The 24,379-nt window shown below is 44.1% G+C and overlaps 1 long non-coding RNA gene across 1 annotated transcript in view; it reads left to right on the forward strand.

Moving 5' to 3' along the window:
* Positions 1-14,230: 14,230 nt before the first annotated feature.
* Positions 14,231-24,379, forward strand: part of LOC141173154 (uncharacterized) — a 30,973-nt gene continuing 20,824 nt past the window's right edge. Inside the window, exons 1-2 of the long non-coding RNA XR_012252599.1 lie at positions 14,231-14,364; positions 15,145-15,284. This is a non-coding gene — a long non-coding RNA (uncharacterized lncRNA). The remainder of the gene's footprint in view (positions 14,365-15,144; positions 15,285-24,379) is intronic.

A 24,379-nucleotide genomic window follows, 5' to 3' on the forward strand; every position in this document is an offset into this window, starting at 1 on the left:
GGGATTTTGTAATAGTGTCCGTGACGCCACCTGTGGAATGCGGCAAAAGGGAGCCGCCGCTGCGGAGCTGTCCTCTGAAGCTGATGTTACTGCAGCGATGGTATGGCTCTCCACAGGAAGAGCTAGCTCCAGGGCAGTGTAGGGAAATGGATGGTGTTACAGGTGAGAGATGGCCAGGACGGTTCAGGGAGGAATGACGGACACTCACACAGGGGTTCGCTTCGGTACCTTTACTGGTGTAGATGCAGGTATGGTCCAGGGTACTCGGTACGAAGGGTGCACTTCTGGACTTTTCCCTAGTGAGCGGGTATAGGGCCTCCTGATCCATTGCTTTCACTTGCTAAGCTTCTGCACCTGCTGACCTGGTGGTAGGGCCTTCTCTTGGAGATCATTCTCCCTGGACGCTGGGGTCTCCGTGACTCCTAAACCTGGTGCTGTAGTCAGCGTTGGTCGACCTGGGACTTGGAGTCCTCCAGGTATCCGGTGGTCCCTACTGGGTATAAGGAACCCTGTAGGCGCGGACCTGGTGTCCGGTGTATAGTTCGGGGTGAGCCTGGTACGCTCCTCTGCCCCCTTCAACTCCTCTCTCCTCTGCCTTCGGCCACACTCCGGGCCCTCACTAGGCTTCATCTCGTGCTGTAGGCCTTGGCTCGCCTAAGCACAGCAGCCAGCGTGCTGCCTCTTCACTGGTCTAAGTGCCAGCACACTCTCTCACTAACTACTGACTGCCTGGCTCCACCCTCCATATATATATCCCTAACGGGCTCCCTCTGGTGGTCTGAGGTGGTAGGGTGGAGGTGTATGAATGTGTGAGGGCCTCTTGTGCAGAAGTCCATCCAGGCACCCTACTGGGTTCTGTGGCACCTGTGCGGAGCAGTGCGCCACAACAACAGGGCGCCTCTTGTGGTCACATACAACCCCCACATGAGCATCCAAAGGAAGATTGGGACTGATCTTCAACCCATATTCCACAGAGACCACAGACTAAAAGGAATATTCCCAGAACTACCACTTCTCTCCTACAAAAAGCCCCCTAACTAAAGGAATCTCCTTCTCAGAAGTGTCCTCTCATCACCATCAGAGACGGGAACATTCCCCTGTAATAATAAAAAGCAGGACTTGTACCAAGATATTACTAACAAATATAGTCCACATACCCAACACTAATCAGGACTATAAGATCATGGACTTCTTCTCATGTTCATCTTCCAATGTGGTGGACATGATACAATGTACAAGGTGCCCTGGAGGAGCCGATATTGGGGAAACTAAGCAAAAACTACAACCAAGGATGACTCTACACAGACATAATCAGGAATGAACTGGACTCCTGTGGGAAACATTTCTCTGGACCTGGACACTGTATGATGGACATAAAAGTCTTAATACTGAAAGGTGGTTTTAAGGACGAAAAAGAAAGGAAAATCTGAGAATTCATACTGATAAGAATGTTCAACTCTTCCACAATTAGACACAATGTAACACCTGGATTTATGACTCACTACATGGACCCAGTTGACACCTCCACCAGATGGACTCCAGATCACTAAGCCGTCACTCCCACCACCTCTCCATTTATAACAAAAAACTTAACTTGATTTCCTTGGCTTATCTTTAGGAGGCATCACCCCACCCCCCCCTGCACAAATTGTAATATCTCTTAAATGTTGTGCTCTTGTCTCAGTCATTCATTTGTAAATCTCCCTGAAGAAGGAGCCTCGGTGCTATGAAAGCAGCAGACATAATTCTCTTGGTTAGCCAATAAAGGGATCGCTCCTAGAAAATACTTCTGTCATTTTTGGGCTTAAAAGTATTTACATCAATTTGTAAAAATTGCAAAGTTGTGAGATATGATCTACTGTGATCCCCGAATATTAATTTTTTTCTTTGAGGGGAGGATAATTAGAACTTCTGCTATGGAGCCCTATGATTTCTATGTACGTCCGTTATGATGAGTACATAATTAGAATATACTTATGGTAACACATAAATAATCATTGGAGCTGTAATCATAAAATTATATTTTGTCAATATGTGAAATGTTCTTTTAAGAATTGGTTACATGTGTAACATAACATTTTTTTTTCCCTCTCCTTCTGTTTTTCTTGTGATTATGCTAATTATTTTCAAATGTGATTGATTGCTAAAATATGTGTTTATTGATCAACGGTTGGTTACCATTTGTTTTTATGCCATGTATCATAAGGAATCTGTATCTCAGTGAATAAGGGCTTTTGCCAGAAACGGGTTGAGATGTATACCAAACCTATATGATCTTTTAATTATTTTGCAATAAATTGAGGATTTTAATTATTTTTGGGACTCACCATAATTATTTTTCCTATGTGAAGCCTTAAAGTCACGGCTATTGGTTGGAGACCCACAGCATTGCAAAACGGACTGAGTCATAGAAATAGGACACGGTGAGGCTGCTTTTTTTGTTTATTTATCCACAGAATATGCCACATATGTATAGTGGATGTGGATCCCACCTATAGGAACATCATATATCTTGAGTACGGGGCCCTGACAAGCTCCGGTTTCAGCCATTAGATTGTCAGGATTCCCTTTCATTTGTATAGAAATTTTAACCACCTCTTTATGAAAATTCCTCTTAATGGAATCTGCATCAACTATATATTTACATCATATCCTCTGTATGTGTATGAAAAGGAGAACAACCCGAATATGCGGTCCATAAGACAGTATAAAGCGACAAAAAGTAGCTGAAGATAATAGTAGTTAAAATACTTTTATTAAACATTGGAAAAAATGGTACTACATACTAGAGGAAAAGTACGTGCGCAGCACGTGACATGTGCTTAATACTAAACTTATTATTGTTGTATAATGTGATTACACAGGAGAACAGACTAGAATAAGACAGTGTATCATGTCATAAAATGTCCAATAACCCATCCACTAGTCCATCGATGTATGGGTACAATATAGGGTAGATAATGATAGAGGTAGATGTTTAATACATTGGACCAGCTTGGGCCCCGTATATCCATACACAAAGAAAAAAAGGGGAATTGGTTAACGCTCGGCACATTATTGGGGAATGAGTATAACCCCTTAACAAGGTGTCTGGCTTGGTAGTCTTATATATATATATATATATATATATATATATATATATATATATATATATATATATATATATACATATATATATTAATATATACAGTACAGACCAAAAGTTTGGACACACCTTCTCATTTAAAGATTTTTCTGTATTTTCATGACTTTGAAAGTTGTACATTCACACTGAAGGCATCAAAACTATGAATTAACACATGTGGAATTATATACTTAACAAAAAAGTGTGAACCAACTGAAAATATGTCTTATATTCTAGGTTCTTCAAAGTAGCCACCTTTTGCTTTGATGACTGCTTTGCACACTCTTGGCATTCTCTTGATGAGCTTCAAGAGGTAGTCACCGGAAATGGTTTTCACTTCATAGGTGTGCCCTGTCAGGTTTAAAAAGTGGGATTTCTTGCCTTATAAATGGGGTTGGGACCATCAGTTGTGTTGTGCAAAAGTCAGGTGGATACACAGCTGATAGTCCTACTGAATAGACTGTTAGAATTTGTATTATGGCAAGAAAAAAACAGCTAAGTAAAGAAAAACGAGTGGCCATCATTACTTTAAGAAATGAAGGTCAGTCAGTCTGAAAAATTGGTCAAACTTTGAATGTGTCCCCAAGTGCAGTTGCAAAAATCAACAAGCGCTACAAAGAAACTGGCTCACATGAGGACCGCCCCAGGAAAGGAAGACCAAGAGTCACCTCTGCTTCTGAGGATAAGTTTATCCGAGTCACCAGCCTCAGAAATCGCAGGTTAACAGCAGCTCAGATTAGAGACCAGGTCAATGCCACACAGAGTTCTAGCAGCAGACACATCTCTACAACAACTGTTAAGAGGAGACTTTGTGCAGCAGGCCTTCATGGTAAAATAGCTGCTAGGAAACCACAGCTAAGGACAGGCAACAAGCATAAGAGACTTGTTTGGGCTAAAGAACACAAGGAATGGACATTAGACCAGTGGAAATCTGTGCTTTTGCCTGATGAGTCCAAATTTGAGATCTTTGGTTCCAACCACCGTGTCTTTGTGCGACACAGAAAAGGTGAACGGATGGACTCTACATGCCTGTTTCCCACCGTGAAGCATGGAGGAGGAGGTGTGATGGTGTGGGGTTGCTTTGCTGGTGACACTGTTGGGGATTTATTCAAAATTGAAGGCATACTGAACCAGCATGGCTACCACAGCATCTTGCAGCGGCATGCTATTCCATCCGGTTTGCATTTAGTTGGACCATCATTTATTTTTCAACAGGACAATGACCACAAACACACCTCCAGGCTGTGTAAGGGCTATTTGACCAAGAAGGAGAGTGATGGGGTGCTACGCCAGATGACCTGGCCTCCACAGTCACCAGAAGGAAGAGTGGAGGCAAAAGGACCAACAAGTGCTAAGCATCTCTGGGAACTCCTTCAAGATTGTTGGAAGACCATTTCCGGTGACTACCTCTTGAAGCTCATCATGAGAATGCCAAGAGTGTGCAAAGCAGTCATCAAAGCAAAAGGTGGCTACTTTGAAGAACCTAGAATATAAGACATATTTTCAGTTGTTTCACACTTTTTTGTTAAGTATATAATTCCACATGTGTAATTCATAGTTTTGATGCCTTCAGTGTGAATGTACAATTTTCAAGGTCATGAAAATACAGAAAAATCTTTAAATGAGAAGGTGTGTCCAAACTTTTGGTCTGTACTGTATATATACCGTATATGTCTACGTTGTCAAAAGTAACTCACGAGTGTGTGCACGAACCATATGACCCTGAGTCCGTCTGTGCTGAGACAAGCATGCCTAGGGTAGGGGAGGAAGAGGGGATGGAAAATGCTACCAGATCATGTCTCTGGATGTGCAATGACATACCTGTGTAATGATCACCCACTGCGCAGCGTACACCCCTATCTTCTGTATGTGATATGAATAGAATAACCCCTTAAAGGTGAGTACAGATGTGGTGGATAGGATGTGTATTTCAGACAGACGTCGTAAATTCAACATGTCCAATCTATTTATCCTCAAAGAATATAAACTGTCCCTGGAGATGTCTGACAGCAGCTTTACCCCCTCTCCCTATACAGAACACATGGACGCTCAGCTGAGTCTAGTGTGCATGTGTATGGGGGGGGCTGTTTATCCGTCAGCTCGCTCCATTGTACGGCCACATTCAGAGTTTCTCCTCCTGTGCAGATGTTCATATAGTCTGTAATCATTATGTCAGCACTGGTTTATACCTGACTGGTTTATACAATGATCTGTACAGAAATAATCTATTCCCAGAGGAAGAAGAGAAGACAGAAATAATCCCTGAGCGCTCTGCTAATTCTCTGCACCTTCATCTACACAACATTGTAATACAGCGACATCATGGGGGATGAGGACGGAGGTTTTGTACGGCTCTGTATCACTGTGTGAGAGGGAACCTATAACCCTGCTGACAGTAATAATCTGCTGCATCGTCCTCTGTCGCTCCTCGGATTGTAAGAGTGAAAGAAGTTCCAGATCCAGATCCAGTGAATCTCTCTGGGACTCCTGATTGTCGAGTGTTTGCATAATAAATGAGAAGTTTTGGAGGCTGCTAGGGTTTCTGTTGGTACCAGGCTATGTAATCCTTTTTAGTCCCAGAGTTATAAACACTTTCACTGGATTTACATGAGACGGTGACTGTATCTCCCGGTGACACCGACAGATAATCCGGAGTCTGAGTCATCACAATCTCTCCACAGGACACTGGGAGCAGAAGAGAAGAGATAATGGTGACAATCACTGATATAATGACGTGTGCTCCTTCTCCTCTTACTACATGTATACAGCCATGTTCGGTATACTCTCATCTATCCCACATAGTATAACCCTCACCGGACATTACCTTGTATGTAAAGATACAGCACACAGAGCAGAGATCTCAGGGAAACCATCGTCATTCTTCTGGACGCTCACAGACACAGATCATTGGTTTCATGTCTTATTTATATCACATGAAATCTACAGGGATTATGTAACAGGAAATAGGCAAATCACCGGATTATAAGAGATTACATCATCTGCTGCTTTCATGGCTGATAATCAGTGAGATAAATAACGGGGGATTTAATCCTGTCCACAGATATCACAAGTAACAATCTAATCCATCTCATCAGTATATTGTAAATGTAGAAGTTTCCTGATCTGTGTATTTTGCTCGGTGTTGGATCAGTACCAGTGTATTGGACCCTTCATGACGAGGTTTGCTTCGCGGTCACAAAACTCCTGGTTACGTTACCCCTGAGTGTGTGTGATCTGGGGACCGGCTGTCGCCCCCTATTCAGGCCACAAGTGGTTTGATGGTTCGGGGACCTAGAAAATACTGAACGGATCAGGGAGATCAGAGTCCGATGTAAAAAGATGAAATCATCTTTACTGGAATTCCTTAGATAGAAATGTAACAATCGATAGCAGGAAATACACGTTGGTACAATTCTTCTGTATCATACAGAGGTCTTCTTCTTATACGTAACACGCTCAGCATTTCCATGGTACAATGTGATATTATACACGAGTGTCAGAATACTTCCCATACTTTCTATCTCTGGCCTTCACTTCTCCTCCACTACAGATGAACCTTCGTGTCTCCTCCTGGTCAGAATCGTGACTCCTATCTTCCAGGACCAGTAACATGGTGCCTTTTGTATCCCACTCCTTCTAGCTATCTTGGGGAATTACGCCCCCTACAGCTGTTATGCTGCGGCCGTACTCACTGCAGGTGGAAAGGAACCTTCTTATTCCTCTTTCTATCTCCGCACTCCGGCTCTACAGAAATCAGTTGTTGGTAGAACTTGTTCTAGAACTTACTATCTATAATTCCTCTGAGCTAAACACGATCTCCAACATAAAACCTATAATAGGAGGAAAATAACCCAAAAAACAAATCATGTAAAAGGTGTAAAAAAATACTTCTTTCTGTATTTTTTCTCTATCGAGGACTTCTCAAAGTATCAATATCAAGATATTCTTATAAAAAAAAGTATCTATTTATTCTCGGGTTGTCCATTAAAAAGAATTATTGCAGAAGGTACATACAATAATTAGTTACAAAGTGATTGTCCATTTGACCTCCCCTGTCTCTAACATGGGCTTTTATTTCACCTGTTATTCCGCATATGGTAGTGAACTAAAAATACACACACAAATAGCGCATGTTATCTAGAAACGATGGCTGATGCAATCAGAACTCAGAATTAAGAATAAAATGAATATCCATAATTAATATTTAACAAAAGGACAATCAAGCATTGATTCAAGCCGACATGATACTATGAAACCTAGAGGGACTACTTGGAATAACCAATGAGTGAGCAGAAAATACTGACTAAATACTTCATTGTTAGACACCAATTAATAAAACAAAAAGGAGGAGATAAAAATATATACAAGATAAGAATAAAACCAAGGTTAGAAATAGAGGAGGGGGAATATAATCACCATGAAGCATACATAATCAAGTATCATTGGTTTATATGTAAAGTGAAAGTGCACTGAGAAGTATATGCGATTATAACTTAAGACTTATGAACATTAAATATATCAAGTAATTGTGCCAGTCATTACAAGAAAACAGCAGTGAAAATCTGTGTAGATCCTGAGAAAGAAGTGATGGAAGAAGTTACTGACCCGGGTTCATGGTGGAAATGCTGCCTCCGCCGTTCACTCCAACGCGCGTTTCACATGAGGTTCTTCAGGGAGTGATGGAGCATGAGGGAAAAAAGAGGCAAATAGGAGGGGATTCATCAAAAGCCAATCATATTAAACTCCCCCAGTGCCAATTATCAGGCGCATGCACTGACCTCTCAGCGATGCCGCGCGTCCGTCCGGCAGATCGTGGTAATGTCACAAGAAGGAGCGGCAGCTGAGAAGACGTCATGGGCACAGCACTGGAGAGGCCATGATGGAAAAGGCCAGAGAAGTGGGCAAAAGAAGAAAATAGGCCAGGCAGGTATAAAGAGGCCAGATGTGCAAAACAATAAACTGCAATAGCAAAAAATAAATATGTGAATGGCACAGAAACTACATGGTTTATACATACAAGTGTGAGAAGAGACATTTAATGCCAACCAGCATATGATTTAATAAGGGTATGTGAAAAAAGGGATAAAATTAGTACAATGGATTTAAAAAAATTAAAATGAATTGGAGCGGAGGTGAAAAAAATGTAATAATTACAAGAAAACAAAAAAGTGATGACCAGAGAATGTGACTTATGCTCATTTCATTCATATTTTTCACATTCTCTGATTAAGGGTAAAGGGTACATGTCACATATAGGGTCCTAGGTGGAGATCTGAGACCACTATATGTGACTAGGTGTGTACACTTTACCCCCATAGTATGCAATTCCCCTGATGAATCCTGGTGGAGGAAACGCGTCGGAGGCATATAGGGAATTTCTAGGGTCACCATTACAGGGACACTTGTGGACAGCTCTTGTAAGGGCCGGAGTCTTGGAGCCTTAGGGAGAGGCCGTTCTTTGAGGGTCATACAAGGCTTTTTATGCTGCTGGTCCTCCCTGCCTGGAATATTGCTGTCCGCACATCTCGCGGATGGGGCCATCTTTAATGGGTGGGGTAATTCCATGCTTTCCTATTTATGACACGTTTCTCTTTCCACTGAGGGGAACAATGTGTGGGATAATGATTTTTTGCATTACTGATCTCTCTTTGGTGTCCTCTCCACTGAAGGGACGGCTGGTTATGTTATATTCCTCATTGGAGGAGATTTGATCGTCTGTTTGATATTGAGTTTATGATGTCTGAATTATTTCCGTGGATTATATGATGAAGGGGCTGAATTCTGCATTGTGACAGTCTGTACTGTTACACTCATCTGTGTTGGGTTCATTCCTCCTTCATTGTCTTGTATGTGATGGGGCGATGTTGAGAATACGTGGAGTGTGAGACGGGGACATTCTCCCCCTGAATCCATCTTCTGTGATATAATCCTCCATCACTTGTAGATGATTTTTGGTGTTAGATTAACACCACATCGCTACTAACGGCCGCGTGTCCAGACGGTGAATACACTGCGGATTCCTCCGCTCGGCGTGATATTATCAGATTTTGTATATTTGGCCGTATGTTAATGGTAGTTATGGAAGGTTATGTTTTATTCCTCTCACTTATCGCTGTATTTAGAATTTACTTCTATGAGTTGTAACTATTTGCAGATTATCTGTATTTTTGCAGCCTTGAATCGATTTTTGGAAGCAGAATGGACGAAACCCAGAAATTCTCATTGTTTTTAGGGCGTTTTTTACAGCGATCATCATGCGGGATAATTAATGTCTGCATTTTATGGAATGGGTGCAGGTAAGATGGTAACAAATAGGTGTCATTTTATATTTCATTTTCGTTATTATTTTTTTGCCGTAAGGGATTTTCTAAAGAAAATAACTTTTTTACTTTTCTATTTTTCGAAACTTTTTTGGACTTTTTTGAATCCTTGTAAAGGTCTTGAACATATTTCTGTACTGAAATGTAATATTATTAGTCATACAGTACATAGTGCTAACATATACCGCAGCGCTGTACAGAGATAGTCACCGGTCCCCGTCCTCTATGGGGCTCACAATCTTCTCCTTTGTCCCCCCTCTATGTGTCATCCTATACATGCGGTTTATGTGGAGCTCAGCATTGCGTCTCTTCTCTATAAATCACATTTTCAGGGCTCAGTCTGTCCGGTCGTCAGATATTTAATAGAGACGTCCTCTCCTTGTTCTCATTCTCTGCAGTTTTATTCTGTAAATTAATTGTCAGTTGTAGGAAATCACTGATTGCTATAAAGTCTTATTCAGTTTTATTCTTATCCAATTTATTAACAGAGGAAGCGACTGGTCAAAAAAACAAACAAAAAAACTACAATTTTCTATCCACCGCTCCTAGGGACATTTCATATTATATCTGTATTATATCCAGTGTCAGCTATTGTCTGGTATCAGCCAGGGGCAGAAAAGCATGATGGGAGCGATCAGACATCATAACAGGAAATTCTGTGTGATCATCACCTGCAGTGTTATATTTATATCTATATCACGTCTCACTGCTTCTTCTATGGAGGAAATGAGGACGGAGGTTTTTGTACGGCTCTGTATCACTGTGGTACCCGCTATAACCCTGCTGACAGTAATAATCTGCTGCATCGTCCTCTGTCGCTCCTCGGATTGTAAGAGTGAAATCAGTAGCATAGCTAGATCCAGATCCAGATCCAGTGAACCGGTCTGGGACTCCTGTATATCGGCTGCTTGCACTGTAGATGAGAAGTGCTGGAGGTTGTCCTGATTTCTGTTGGTACCAGTGTAAGTAGCCATATACATTACTACTGGCCTTACATGAGATGGTGGCTGTTTCTCCCGGGGACACAGTGATGAGATCTGGAGATTGGGTCAGTACAATCTGTGCACAGGAGTCTAAGGAAAGATAAAGAAAACATAAGTGTTAGTGTTAATGTCGCCTCATTGTGCTGTTCTCTACTACTGTCCTGTCCATCATCTCATGAACCTCTCACCATGAATGAGAAGAAGAATTACACCCAGTACAACTCCCTGTAAACCCATCGTCATCTCCCTGGACTGATGGCCACAGACTATAGAGATGTCACCTGCACAATGTCTCCTATATACCAGCTGTAATCACTGGAGGAGACGTCCCCTGAGAGCAGAGATGTAAAGCAGGAGACATGTAAATTGTGCCGTGTGTCAGTGATCAGTGACCTGGATCTTACTGCAATCAGGGATTTCCTACAGGAGAGATATAATCCCGATCATTATCCTGAGATCATTCACCATCAGTGATCTCCTGATTGTTCTCAGACATCAGAAATGGGATTATTTTTATAGATTTTATTAGTTTTATCTGTGAAGTAAGAATAAATCCTTCTACGTCTTATTGGGCTTTTCCAGCTTTGTGATGTTGCAGCCGATGTAAGAACAGATACTGGAGACAACAGATCACCGGGAGCGTGAAACGCAGAATTCCTGACCTCACAGAGAACATCTAAGACCATTAGAAATATTTACATTTATTCAGATCATTATTAATATGTTTATTACTAATAATACGACTGATATTTTATTACATCCACTCCTGATTGTTGCTTAAAAACCAGCTGTAAAACCCTGATGAAATACACAGGTGTGAATGAGGCCTGATCTGTATATATTGTGGTGTGAATACAGAACTGATGGGATATTTGGGGGATTCTCATATGATTTATCTTCATGCATTACTATCATATATCTTGTAGATGTAAATCTCTCATGTGTATAATGTCATATATCAGCGGTTCTCATCTGTCTCATCTGATGTCATTTCCTCCCTAGACGACGGCCCCTGAGCGTTATAGATGTGATATACGGGGGCGGCACCTATATACAGTACAGACCAAAAGTTTGGACACACCTTCTCATTTAAAGATTTTTCTGTATTTTCATGACTATGAAAATTGTACATTCACGCTGAAGGCATCAAAACTATGAATTAACAAAGGTGGAATTATATACTTAACCAAAAAGTGTGAAACAACTGAAAATATGTCTTATATTCTAGGTTCTTCAAAGTAGCCACCTTTTGCTTTGATGACTGCTTTGCACACTCTTGGCATTCTCTTGATGAGCTTCAAGAGGTAGTCACTGGAAATGGTCTTCCAACAATCTTGAAGGAGTTCCCAGAGATGCTTAGCACTTGTTGGCCCTTTTGCCTTCACTCTGCTGTCCAGCTCACCCCAAACCATCTCGATTGGGTTCAGGTCTGGTGACTGTGGAGGCCAGGTCATCTGGCGTAGCACCCCATCACTCTCCTTCTTGGTCAAATAGCCCGTACACAGCCTGGAGGTGTGTTTGGGGTCATTGTCCTGTTGAAAAATAAATGATGGTCCAACTAAACGCAAACCGGATGGAATAGCATGCTGCTGCAAGATGCTGTGGTAGCCATGCTGGTTCAGTATGCCTTCAAATTTGAATAAATCCCCAACGGTGTCACCAGCAAAGCACCCCCACACCATCACACCTCCTCCTTCATGCTTCACGGTGGGAACCAGGCATGTAGATTCCATACGTTCACCTTTTCTGCGTTGCACAAAGATACGATGGTTGGAACCAAAGATCTCAAATTTGGACTCATCAGACCAAAGCACAGATTTCCACTTGTCTAGTGTCCATTCCTTGTGTTCTTTAGCCCAAACAAGTCTCTTCTGCTTGTTGCCTGTCCTTAGCAGTGGTTTCCTAGCAGCTATTTTACCATGAAGGCCTGCTGCACAAAGTCTCCTTTTAACAGTTGTTGAAGAGATGTGTCTGCTGCTAGAACTCTGTGTGGCATTGACCTGGTCTCTAATCTGAACTGCTGTTAACCTGCGATTTCTGAGGCTGGTGACTCGGATAAACTTATCCTCAGAAGCTGAGGTGACTCTAGGTCTTCCTTTCCTGGGGCGGTCCTCATGTGAGCCAGTTTGTTTGTAGCGCTTAATGGTTTTTGGAAATGCACTTGGGGACACTTTCAAAGTTTTCCCAATTTTTCAGACTGACTACCCTTCATTTCTTAAAGTAATGATGGTCACTCGTTTTTCTTTACTTAGCTGCTTTTTTCTTGCCATAATACAAATTCTAACAGTCTATTCGGTAGGACTATCAGCTGTGTATCCACCTGACTTCTGCACAACACAACTGATGGTCCCAACCCCATTTATAAGGCAAGAAATCCCACTTATTAAACCTGACAGGGCACACCTGTGAAGTGAAAACCATTTCTGGTGACTACCTCTTGAAGCTCATCAAGAGAATGCCAAGAGTGTGCAAAGCAGTCATCAAAGCAAAAGGTGGCTACTTTGAAGAACCTAGAATATAAGACATATTTTCAGTTGTTTCACACTTTTTTGTTGAGTATATAATTCCACATGTGTTAATTCATAGTTTTGATGCCTTCAGTGTGAATGTACAATTTTCATAGTCATGAAAATACAGAAAAATCTTTAAATGAGAAGGTGTGTCCAAACTTTTGGTCTGTACTGTACAATACAGGCCACATCCTGATACAATGTGACGCCACATCCTGATGATCCGTGATCTGGACACAGTGCAGACATGTATGACACGTGTCCGTAGACGTCATGTACATGGGTGTCTGTATTCCAGGGCAACAATCGCAACTGACCGGCACCTCCGAGCAAAATGACATAAAAGTGCAGGAGCGGCTGCTGTGCACTTATGGCTGAGGGTCTGGCAATCGTCCATAAATGCTTGAACTTTTCCTTATTGTTCTAGCGGTGGAATTATGAGGTGGCTTTTAGCTAATAAAAACAACCTTAGTGTGAACCATCCTCATCCTCTCTCCTGGTACTTAGCCTTATTCGCCACCAAAATATCTGGTTTAGGGCCTTTCACGTTCCAGGAATAGATAATTTTATTGCTGATTCTTTATCGCTTTTTAATTGTCAGTTTTTTAGAGAGCAGCTGACAGCTGATGCCTTTAATTCGATATCCCATTGCACCCTCAACATGGAAATCCTAGGGTAAGGCTTGGGAATAGAAGACTAATTCACAATTGCTGCCAGTCCTTACTTTAAGTGACAATCGAGTTTATTTGCAACTCCATAACACGTTTTTTTTGGGGGTTGTTTTGGCTTTTTATTTTCAATTAATAGGATGGACGGACATTACTAAGGCCTTTTTCGTTAGAAGGGCTTTTAATAGAGAGGAAGTGGTCTCAACTTGGCACAGAATGTACATGCCCGATTCTCCCTCCTTTGGGGTTGTATAATGTCTTACGCTTTTGGTTTGTCATTTCCACGTTGAGATATCTCTTTTTTGTCAACTGCATTTGCGATTACAATTTTGGCGCCTCGATCATTAGTGAATTGATTCCAACTTCAAAAACAGGTCAGTGGGGGTCTTACTATTTGACTACATGGCTCTTGGGGATAATACAAAACATTTCTGTGTCCGCAAATCAAAGTAGACCCAGCAGCAGGGGCATTTGGGTTCTCTTACACTCTGTTTCGAGTTTGGTTTGCACAGTTTAATTACTTTACAAATATTTAGGTTGTAGGTGTGGGGGTAAATTTTTCTTGTCACATACGGATGGATCTCCCTTAACAAATTTCAAATTCATTTAATGTTTCGTAGGTGCTTAGAGGCTGCGGGAGATCAGTCAGAGGAATGCGAGACACATTCTTCTCAAATTGGGGTTTATACTGAGGCCTCCAGGGCGGGTTTGTCCAAGGCAGAGGTTCAAAGGATTTGGAGGTGGTGTTCGGATTGTTTGGTAAGATATATCAGACTTGATTTGTCAATTTTATTTTTCTTCTTTTTGGTTTTTCAGGTTCTGTCAGGCCATTTGTGTGGTGGTTAGGTTATTCTTGTATATTCGGGGCAGCACAGTGGGCTGAAAGTCACCCAGGCAGTCGAAATCTGGGTTTTTGGGCCATTGAAGTGAAACAGTGAGTCACCAGAGGTTTGCAATGGCCTTAAGGCAATATTGGGAGAGATGTTACTTGTCCAGTGATATTGGTTTTACATATGGGTGACAACAACCTTTGTTCCTACAAAGTGACCGAATTGATAACAATGATGAGACCGGACCTGGATAGTTTCCTCAGTTTCCTCCCTGAATTTCTCCTGGTTTGGTCTGAGTTAGCTCTCCAAGCTGTATGGCAGGAGGCTCAGGATGGTATGTCGGTGGAGTGGATCCGGCGTACTATAAATGTTCATAAATTCAAGTTTGTTCGTATCTGGCATTTAAGATGGTGTTGAGAAAGCATTGTTTCTGTTCGGAGGGGGTCGGAGTCCTGTGTACGATTACACAGGACCCTCCTTGGCTGTTTAATTAAATAAAGGAAGCACCTGAATGTTTTGACTACTTAGCCTGACTTGCCTGTTGAAGTGCTACAGGGCATTTGGCTACCAGGCCAGGTCTTCAAAAGTTTTAAATGCCTTCTTTGTTATTGTTATACTATAAAATATATATACTGTATATATTAATTAAGTAAAGCTGTGACTGACCTTCACCCATCAATTTGTGTCAGTGTCTTTATTTGTTTTACAGGGTATTGGTGAGGAGGGAGGCATCTGGTGTTTCGCTTGGGGTCTCTGTAGTCATCATTATTGAAACAATTTTAAACAACAAATATTACATCAATACATAAAATCAGATGAAAGGAGGCGTACTGCACAGAATAATCACAGGTAGGTATAAATAAATTGTGTGTGTCCAAAAAAGTGTTGACTACCTAAACCAAAAATAGTTTATATGTATGGATTCATCTGAAAGTATAAGGATAATAAAAATGCATATGGAGAAAGGTTTACCATTGGTGACTGAATTCACATCTATAAAATGATTCAAACCATAAATTGTGTAATGTCTTCACCTAGTGGAAGGATGTTAGTATAAATTCAGATGCAAGAATTCATTAAACAGATTTATGTTTAGATTATATACAGTTAGTTAATACCATGCATGATAAATAAATATATACCATAATTTGATTATAGTTGGCATCCAGGTGTCAGGAGATGCACCGCTCCAAATAAAGTAATCTAATGTTTAAACAAAGTGATAGTGCAGAGGCGTATCATAAGCTAAAGGAGCAGTCGCAAAACCAGACATCCGGATATCCAAGAATCCACACAAAGGGATATAAACAAACACTTCAAAGGACAAATAGACACTTTATAGTTACCAGATTGAACCCTCTGATGCGCGTTTCGCTTTCGAGCTTCCTCAGAAAGGGTATCACATATGGTCACATGATCGACCTCTGCCGGCTCCGGTGAATCCAGACATACACATATCTAGAGTGTCTGCAGACTTTCGTGCCAAAATTGGAAAACCTCTTTAAGTGTTGTGGGCTGATGCGGCTCACGCCTGGACTGGCCCATCTGGCATTTGCCAGAATTGCCATATAGCGAGCTCTAATAATAGGTGGAATGGTAAAATTTGCGCTTTATTTCTGGTGAACTGTGAACTGTTTCATGCGCCAGATTCATAGATGATTTGTGTGAGTTCTGCATGCCATATTGATGGGAAGAAGGAGGAGAGTGAAGACCCCGAAATGTGTGACTGACAGTAAGGGGTTATCTCTATACGACGCCATGCTGGATTGTTCACATGTGCATGTACCGCGCTGTACTGAGGGGAATAACTATTACTGTACCACAAGAGGGCGCCATCACCGGGATTTATAGCTTTATTTTCTCCTCTTTCCTGAGGATTTTTCTATTTTATAAACCCTGTATATAATTACGTAATCCTCGGATCTTCAGTGCAGAATCCACATTAATAATGGATGTAATGTGGATAGAAAATGTAATAAAATATTCTACAATTCACATTCATAGTCAGGAGGATAGAGGATTTGCCAGAATATAGGAGCGTAAGGGTACAATTAGAGGAAAATGTTATAAGCAGATGGGAAATCGTATTATAATATCCAGGTACAGTAATGTGCCCCTCACCCAGAGAACAAGGGTCTGTGCTATGTTCTGTATGAGAGGAACTGAGGTTCATCAGACAGAGATCTGTACAGAAATAATCTATTCCCAGAGGAAGAAGAGAAGACAGAAATAATCCCTGAGCGCTCTGCTAATTCTCTGCACCTTCATCTACACAACATTGTAATACAGCGACATCATGGGGGATGAGGACGGAGGTTTTTGTACGGCTCTGTATCACTGTGTGAGAGGATACTCATCATACTGCTGACAGTAATAATCTGCTGCATCATTCTCTGTCGCTCCTCTGATTGTTAGTTGGTAATGAGTATAAAAATATTCATCACTAACACCAGAGAAGCGGTCTGGGACCCCTGTATCTCGGGTGGTTGCACTATAGATAAGAAGCTTTGGTTGTTCTCCTGATTTCTGTTGGTACCAGTGTAACCAGTTACCTATACCAGTACTGGCCGTACATGAGATGGTGATTGTATCTCCGGGGGACACAGAGATATAATCTGGAGTCTGGGTCATCACAATCTCTCCACAGGATCCTGAGGATTAGAAGAGACATATTCATTACTGATAAATGTCGGGATCTTCCTAGAAATCCTGATCTGATGATGGATCCACTGTAGAGATTTCTCTACACACAATCATGGAAGGATCCGAATCTCTCACCCTGAATAGAAATGAAGATCACAGCCAGCAGATAACTGCGAGAAACCAGCCTGATGTGTCTGGACCGTCAGATAGAAACTATAAGATGAGACAATCTGTACAATGAGATCTATATAGAGAGTGACAGGGGGGATACAGAGACCCCCAGAGACTGTGTATGGAAATACTGGGGACATGTAAATTCTGTGGTTATAATGTGACGGTTACTGGAGTGTAATAAAGACCGGAGCTCGGCGGCGTCTCCTCCTAGATGAGAATTAATGTCACTTGTATGAAATCTAAGAAAGAAAAGAGTTGTGGAATAATTTCCTAACGTTTCTGTGGTCGCAGGTTATTATCATGGAGTTTAGCTCTTTCTCTGTACAGACGGAGCTAAATAAACATTCACTTCACAACCTATTTGCACACACGGCCGCTGCAATATGAAATTAATACTTGTATAAGTAATAAGAAGTTATTCAGAGGAGGTGACTTCTACCCTGATGAATCAGTCACAATGTGCGGCTACGTTGTCCTGGCAGAAACGTTCCTACTGATGACCCCAGAGCCGCCATCTTACCTATTAAACAGAGGCAGAGTCTAATAAATTGCCGTCAGCATCACTACTCCAGGGTATTCCATCAGTGATCGGAGGGTCTCATGTTCAATCCATGTCAGAATTATATTTTTCTCTTTTCCAACAAAGATTTTTTTTCCAGTTTTTAAAACCATTTAATGGATGCAGGTCTGGGACGAGGGTTGGCACCTGCCTAGGGCATCACCTTGCAGATGGTAGGGGGTGCTATAGGAATGTTGGCCCCCATGTAATAAACTAAGAGGGCACATGGGATTATAAGGCATTTGATGATTAAAAGGTTAAAGTTTAGTGTGACTAACACTGTGTTTCTGTGTTCTTCAAGGGTTAACCCTGCTGAGTTTAGTGGGCTATCTAGTCGCTGGGCAATTAAGAAGCACCTGGAGGATTTTTCCACCAAAAACCAGGAATTCCAGGATTGGTTGATTAGCTGGAAGGAGGCAGTGGTCCGTCCTATTGAACCCCCTCTGATGGCCAGTGATGGAGCATTGCTAACCTGAAGGTTGAAGATCAGGATGGACATGCTGCTGAACCAGCTGATGGAGAGAGCAAATGAGCCTGGATGAAAAGAGTGGCTGAGACGCTGTCTGGAGACCCTGCTGATGCCCACCATGACAGATGACCCCAGAGGGCTGCTGCCTGGTTCCAGCCCTGATGACACCCAGTACCAAGATGAAGCAAGTGCCTCCAATGGATGTCCTGCAGGCAGAGTGAGGAGACCTCCGACATCCTATTCCTCCCCCTTGCGTTAGAAGCATCTCTGTAGAAGAGAAGCAGTGCCGTAGAGGATGTCAGCATCCACGCAAAGCCCTGAAGTGACACCCAGCCCGGAAGTGACACACAGCCACCTAACATCGGGCAGAAGTCCCTCCCCCTGATGCCACCATTCCCCAAGCCCGGTGAGAGGAAGCCGATGACAAGGTAATGGGATGCTGGATCGCTGCCGGAGGCCAGAAGAGAGTCCAGGCTGGACCTGGGAGCTTTGGTGAGCGAAGGTCCAGCCTGGAATACATGTCCAGGAGTGGGGAAGAAGATGGAGCACAACATAGAAGAGGCTCGTATCCTGTAGGGGGCCCTGGTCACCATGCTGCCACAGGGCAGGTTGGCTCTGACCTGAGTCATGCCTCAGGACTGCTGACCAAGTTCCAGAAGGGGCTGCCGCACCATCAGGATGAGAGGACAACACAGGATAGGGTGAGATAACTTCAGGGCTTGCCCCTGGTTGTATTAATGATATCAATAATCACCCAGCCAAACTAGATCTCTCACTTTGCACTGATGAGAGGCAGTACCCCGAAACACAGTGTCTGCAAATTGAGATTCTAGTTCTGGCTTTTATCCTAAGTCATGTGACAAGGCTCGTTAGAGAGTGGATATTGACTTTTAGAATTGCTACTTCCTATAGGTGGCACTAGTGTTCTAGTCCCAGAGGAGCATTGTGGCTTAAAAGTCTCCTCACCTTTACATGCTTAACATGTCACTCTCTGCAACTAGAAACATTACCCCTTGGATACATTGTCTTGTTATCATTTTGAGGTAGTATCGTCTTTTCCCCAATGGGTGGCAGCAGTGGGTGAGGTTGTAAGTGGTATGGTTCCCCTTCTGGATGAATTTTTAATTTCTAGATCCGCCTGAATCCCCAGTGTGTTATAGGTTGTTGCAAAAATTTATTTCTATAACTGAAATTTTTGGTTTCCTCACTAGCCAAAAAAAGTTTGTTTTTCCGTCATGCTCATTGGACATTCTCTGTATTGAATTTGATAGCTTGGTGTTAGGGGTCAGGCTATCTAGAGATAAAATCGAGGTAATAGTAGAAAGCATTGCTTGCTGTTAAGATTTAAAAAAGTTGTGTTAAAAGTTTGGCAATCTTTTCTAGGTAATTCTGCTTTTGCACTTAGAAAAAAATGTACCCATTGATATAATTTTAAGTGTTTATATTTGCAACCAGGGGTCTGATATCCCACAGATCTCACATTAGGCTAATTAAGGATTTAAAGAGGTAGTTTGTATGTGGTTCTCTTTCTTAAGGGGATTTAAGGGCCGTAGTATAATTCAGGATGAATTTATTCCCACTGTTTCATTATCCTTGTATACAGAGTTTTGGTTGTTATTGGCAGGTCACTGGTCCGCAGCATCGTGGCCGATTGCTTTGTGGCAAAAACAAATTTTAAGTAATTTAGTTTTATTAGAACTTTTTCTGGCAGTGGCAGCTGTGGGGTCAATTTTTTTAGATCAATATGATTTGCTTGCATTCTGACAATATCGGTGTTGTTTTTGTCATCAATTATTTAAACTGCAAAAGTGCTATGTTTTTTGATTATTGATTATTTATTCTGATTATTATATTGATTATTAGTTATATAATCTTCTCAGACACCTACTATTATGCTGCCTTGAGTTTGTTATTTGGTTAAAAGTAAAATATATTCCTGGCTGTTTATTCCAACTTAAATGGAAACATTTTCAACAGTTGGTGCCAGGAGCGGACCGAGAAGGAATCAAATGCCCCTGGCATTTATGGGACCTGATCAGGGCATCGTTTTAAATTTATACAGAAGTCTGTGTCCAGCAAAACCTGGTTAGATTATAGTAATTCATGGCAGAAGTGGTTGACGCTTTGTTATGATTTTGGTTTTTATGTGTATGGTTCGGATGTGTAATCAGTAGAGATGAGCGAGCATGTTCGCTACTGCTCGGTGCTTGCCCGAGCATCTCACTGCTCGACATGTGCGGCGCTCACCGAGTATTTCCAGGGTTGCTCGGCGGGAGCTCGGGTCTCCTCCCTGCATGTTTGGCGCTCTTCAGAGAGCCAATGAACATGCAGGGATTGCCTGCCACTCACTGTAATGCCATAGCCATGTTGGTTGTGGCATTACAGTGATTGGCTGGCCGCACCGCATCATCAGGTCTATGTCACACCTGGCGCCGCCATGCTCGTCACAGTCACTCCAGAATCAGGCAGTGTAGGGAGAGCTGCTGCTGAGCTAGGGAGAGATTTGCTTGTTTCTAGTTAGTGTAGGTGTACCAAACTACAGTATATTAGATACACACTGCAGCGTCGGCGTCCCTGCCTCCTGCTAGGCAGAGACGCCGTTCCCCTCACCTCCCTGCTCCATCCTTGGCGTCCTCTGCCCACCCTGCTAGTAGCGCTCGCTGCTTCCTGGGCACTGTGCTTAGGGTGCGCGCGCTTCCTCTCTCTTAAAGGGGCCGCGCGCGCCATCCTAAGGAGTCCCCGGCCAATTGCCGGTGGAGCTCCCATATATAAGGCACCTCCTCCAAAATGGAGGTGCCCGAGCAAAGTTGTTTGCACTGTGACTTCCTGTGCTTCAGCCATCAGGTCCCGCTGCTAGCCTGACTTCTCGTCCTGCCTGCCAGCCTGTTATCCATCAGTTACTTGCCTGTTATCTGCCTCGTCTGTCAGACCGCTCACCTGGGAGCGTCCTTCAGTTACCTGCCTGTTACCTGCCTCTTACCTGCCTCGTCTGTCAGACCGCTCACCTGGGAGCGTCCACCAGTTACCTGCCTGTCCCCTGCCTCGTCTGTCAGACCGCTCACCTGGGAGCGCCCGCCAGTTACCTGTCAGGTATCCGCCTCGTCTGTCAACCCAGAGACTGTCCCCATAACTTGCCATGACCACCTGCCTGTCTGCCCAGAGACTGTCCCCGTCACTTGCCGTGACCACCTGCCTGTCTACCCAGAGATTGTCCCCGTCACTTGCCGTGACCACCTGCCTGTCTAGCCAGAGACTGTCCCCGTCACTTGCCGTGACCACCTGCCTGTCTACCCAGAGACTGTCCCCGTCACCTGCCGTGACCACCTGCCCGCTTACCCAGAGACTGTCCCCGTCACTTGCTGTGACCACCTGCTTGCCTTCCCTGGGAGTCACCCGCTTCCTTACAAAGACTTCCCCTTTGTATTGCAGCTCAGAGGTTCCACCTCCCAGACCCGTTACAGTTTGATCGGGCCATGGAACCCGGTGGCACCCAAGCTCCCTCGCTCTCTGACCTATGTCATGAACTTTCCCGCCAGACGTCCCAACAGGACTCCATCTTGGGCCACCTGTTTAGTGTTCACTCCCGCCTGGACACACTGACTGCCTCGTCGGGAGCTGCTTCTACTCGCACAACTACTACCCTGGCAGCGCCGCTGCCCATCAATACCATGGCATCCCTTCCCGGTCCCCGTCTTTCCGCCCCGCCTCGTTTTGGTGGAGATCCCGGTCAGGCACGGGGCTTCATTAACCAGTGCACCCTGCACTTCGAACTTTTGGCACACCAGTTTTCCACCGACCGAGCCAAAGTGGCCTTCATCATGTCCCATCTCACGGGGGGAAGCGCTGGCTTGGCTAAATCCTCTATGGGAGAGAGGAGACCCCCTGGTGTCCAACCTGCCAGCCTTTCTCACGGCCTTCCGGAAAGTCTTCGACGAACCAGGACGAAAGACCTCATCCGCCTCATCTCTGCTACATCTCCGTCAAGGGAGTCTCACCGTGGGCCAATATGCCATACGGTTCCGTACCCTTGCTTCGGAGCTTGCTTGGGATAACGACGCCCTGGTGTCCGTCTTCTAGGAACGTCTATCCGGTCGGATTAAAGATGAACTTGCCGGTCGGGACATTCCTACCACTCTCGATGACTTAATAACACTTGCCACCCGGATTGACATCCGGTTCCAGGAGTGTACCAAAGAGGTTGCCCGTGAGAGGAGGTTTCCTCGCCTTGCTCCTACCTTCCAGAATCCCGTCACTTCCTCTGTTACTCCCCAGGCACACTCACCCGAGCCTATGCAGGTCGACCAGACCAAGATGGTCAAAACCCGTCAAGAGTCACGCCGTGCCGAGGGGAGCTGCTTCTACTGTGGCAGTAAGGAGCACTGGATCCGTTCCTGCCCGGAGAGGTCGGGAAACGCCTGTGTCTAGGATCGCTCAGAGAGGTCATCCTAGACAAGAATAAACCCTCTCCATCTCTGATGCTGTTGGTCTCTATCATCTGCGGGGAGAACCGTTATTTTGAACTAGCCCAACTTGACTCTGGAGCTGCCGGGAATCTTATTTCACAGGCCCTGGTAGAAAAATACCGCATTCCCACCAAACCTCTGGCTATACCATTATCTGTCGCTGCTGTGGATGGGGGCCTCTTACCACGTCCCATCCAACTCATCACCGAATCCGTAACTCTGCAGGTGGGAATGCTGCACTCTGAGAGCATCTTCTTCCATGTTCTACCTGGACTCTCTCATGCCCTTTTGCTTGGCCTTACTTTGAACTAGCTCAACTTGATTCTGGAGCTGCCGGAAATCTCATTTCTCAGTCCCTGGTAGAGAAATACCGCATTCCCACCAAACCTCTGTCCGAACCCTTATCTGTCGCCTCCGTGGACGGGGGTCTCTTAAAGCATCCCATCCAACTTATCACCGAACCCATAACTCTGCAGGTGGGAATACTGCACTCTGAGAGCATCTTCTTCCATGTTCTACCTGGACTCTCTCATGCCCTTTTGCTTGGCCTTCCTTGGCTCCAGAGACATGCACCTGTGCTTGATTGGCAGACCGGAGAAGTCCTTCGCTGGGGACAGGACTGCCATAAGACTTGTTTAGTTCTCGTTCGTCCTGCCCGTCCTTCTCCTCCCCCAGCCAATCTACCCGGCCTGCCGGTACCCTATTGGTCTGATGTCTTTAATAAAAAGGAAGCAGAGACATTACCTCCTCATAGACCATACGATTGCCCTATTGACTTGGTACCTGGCGCTACTCCGCCCCGAGGGCGTATCTACCCTTTGTCCGCTGCTGAGACCCAGTCCATGTCTGAATATATCGAGGAGAACCTGGCCCGGGGATTTATCCGGAAATCTACCTCCCCGGTGGGAGCAGGCTTCTTCTTCGTTAAAAAGAAGGACGGCTCACTCCGTCCCTGCATAGACTATAGAGGCCTTAACCAGATCACGGTAAAGAATAAATACCCCCTTTCGCTCATTCCCAAATTATTTGACCGTCTGAGGGGTGCTAGAATCTTCACCAAGCTGGATCTCCGTGGGGCCTATAACCTGGTTCGTATCCGTCAGGGGGATGAATGGAAGACGGCATTCAACACCCGGGACGGCCACTATGAATACCTCGTAATGCCCTTCGGTCTCTGTAATGCTCCCGCCGTCTTTCAAGAGTTGGTCAATGATATCTTCCGTGACCTTCTCTACTCCTGCGTGGTGGTATACCTGGACGACATCTTGGTGTTCTCTCCGGATCTTCCCACACACCGGAGGGACGTTCGGCAGGTCCTGCTCAGGCTCAGGCAAAACCACCTCTACGCAAAATTTGAGAAGTGCCTCTTTGAGCAGACCTCGCTTCCATTTCTGGGCTACATCATCTCTCTGACCGGTCTACGAATGGATCCTGAGAAACTTTCTGCCATCCGGAAGTGGCCTCGGCCGGAGGGGTTGAAGGCTATCCAGCAGTTCCTGGGATTCGCCAACTACTACCGCCTCTTCATTCCACACTTCTCTTCCCGGACTGCCCCTATCTCTGCGCTCACCCGTAAGGGCGCTAATCCCAAAGAATGGCCGCCCGAGGCAGAGGAGGCCTTCCTGTCTTTGAAACA

The sequence above is a fragment of the Phyllobates terribilis genome, unplaced genomic scaffold, assembly GCF_046119375.1.
Source record: "Phyllobates terribilis strain yellow unplaced genomic scaffold, ASM4611937v1 Scaffold_1__5_contigs__length_1240528914, whole genome shotgun sequence".
Lineage (NCBI taxonomy): Eukaryota > Metazoa > Chordata > Amphibia > Anura > Dendrobatidae > Phyllobates > Phyllobates terribilis.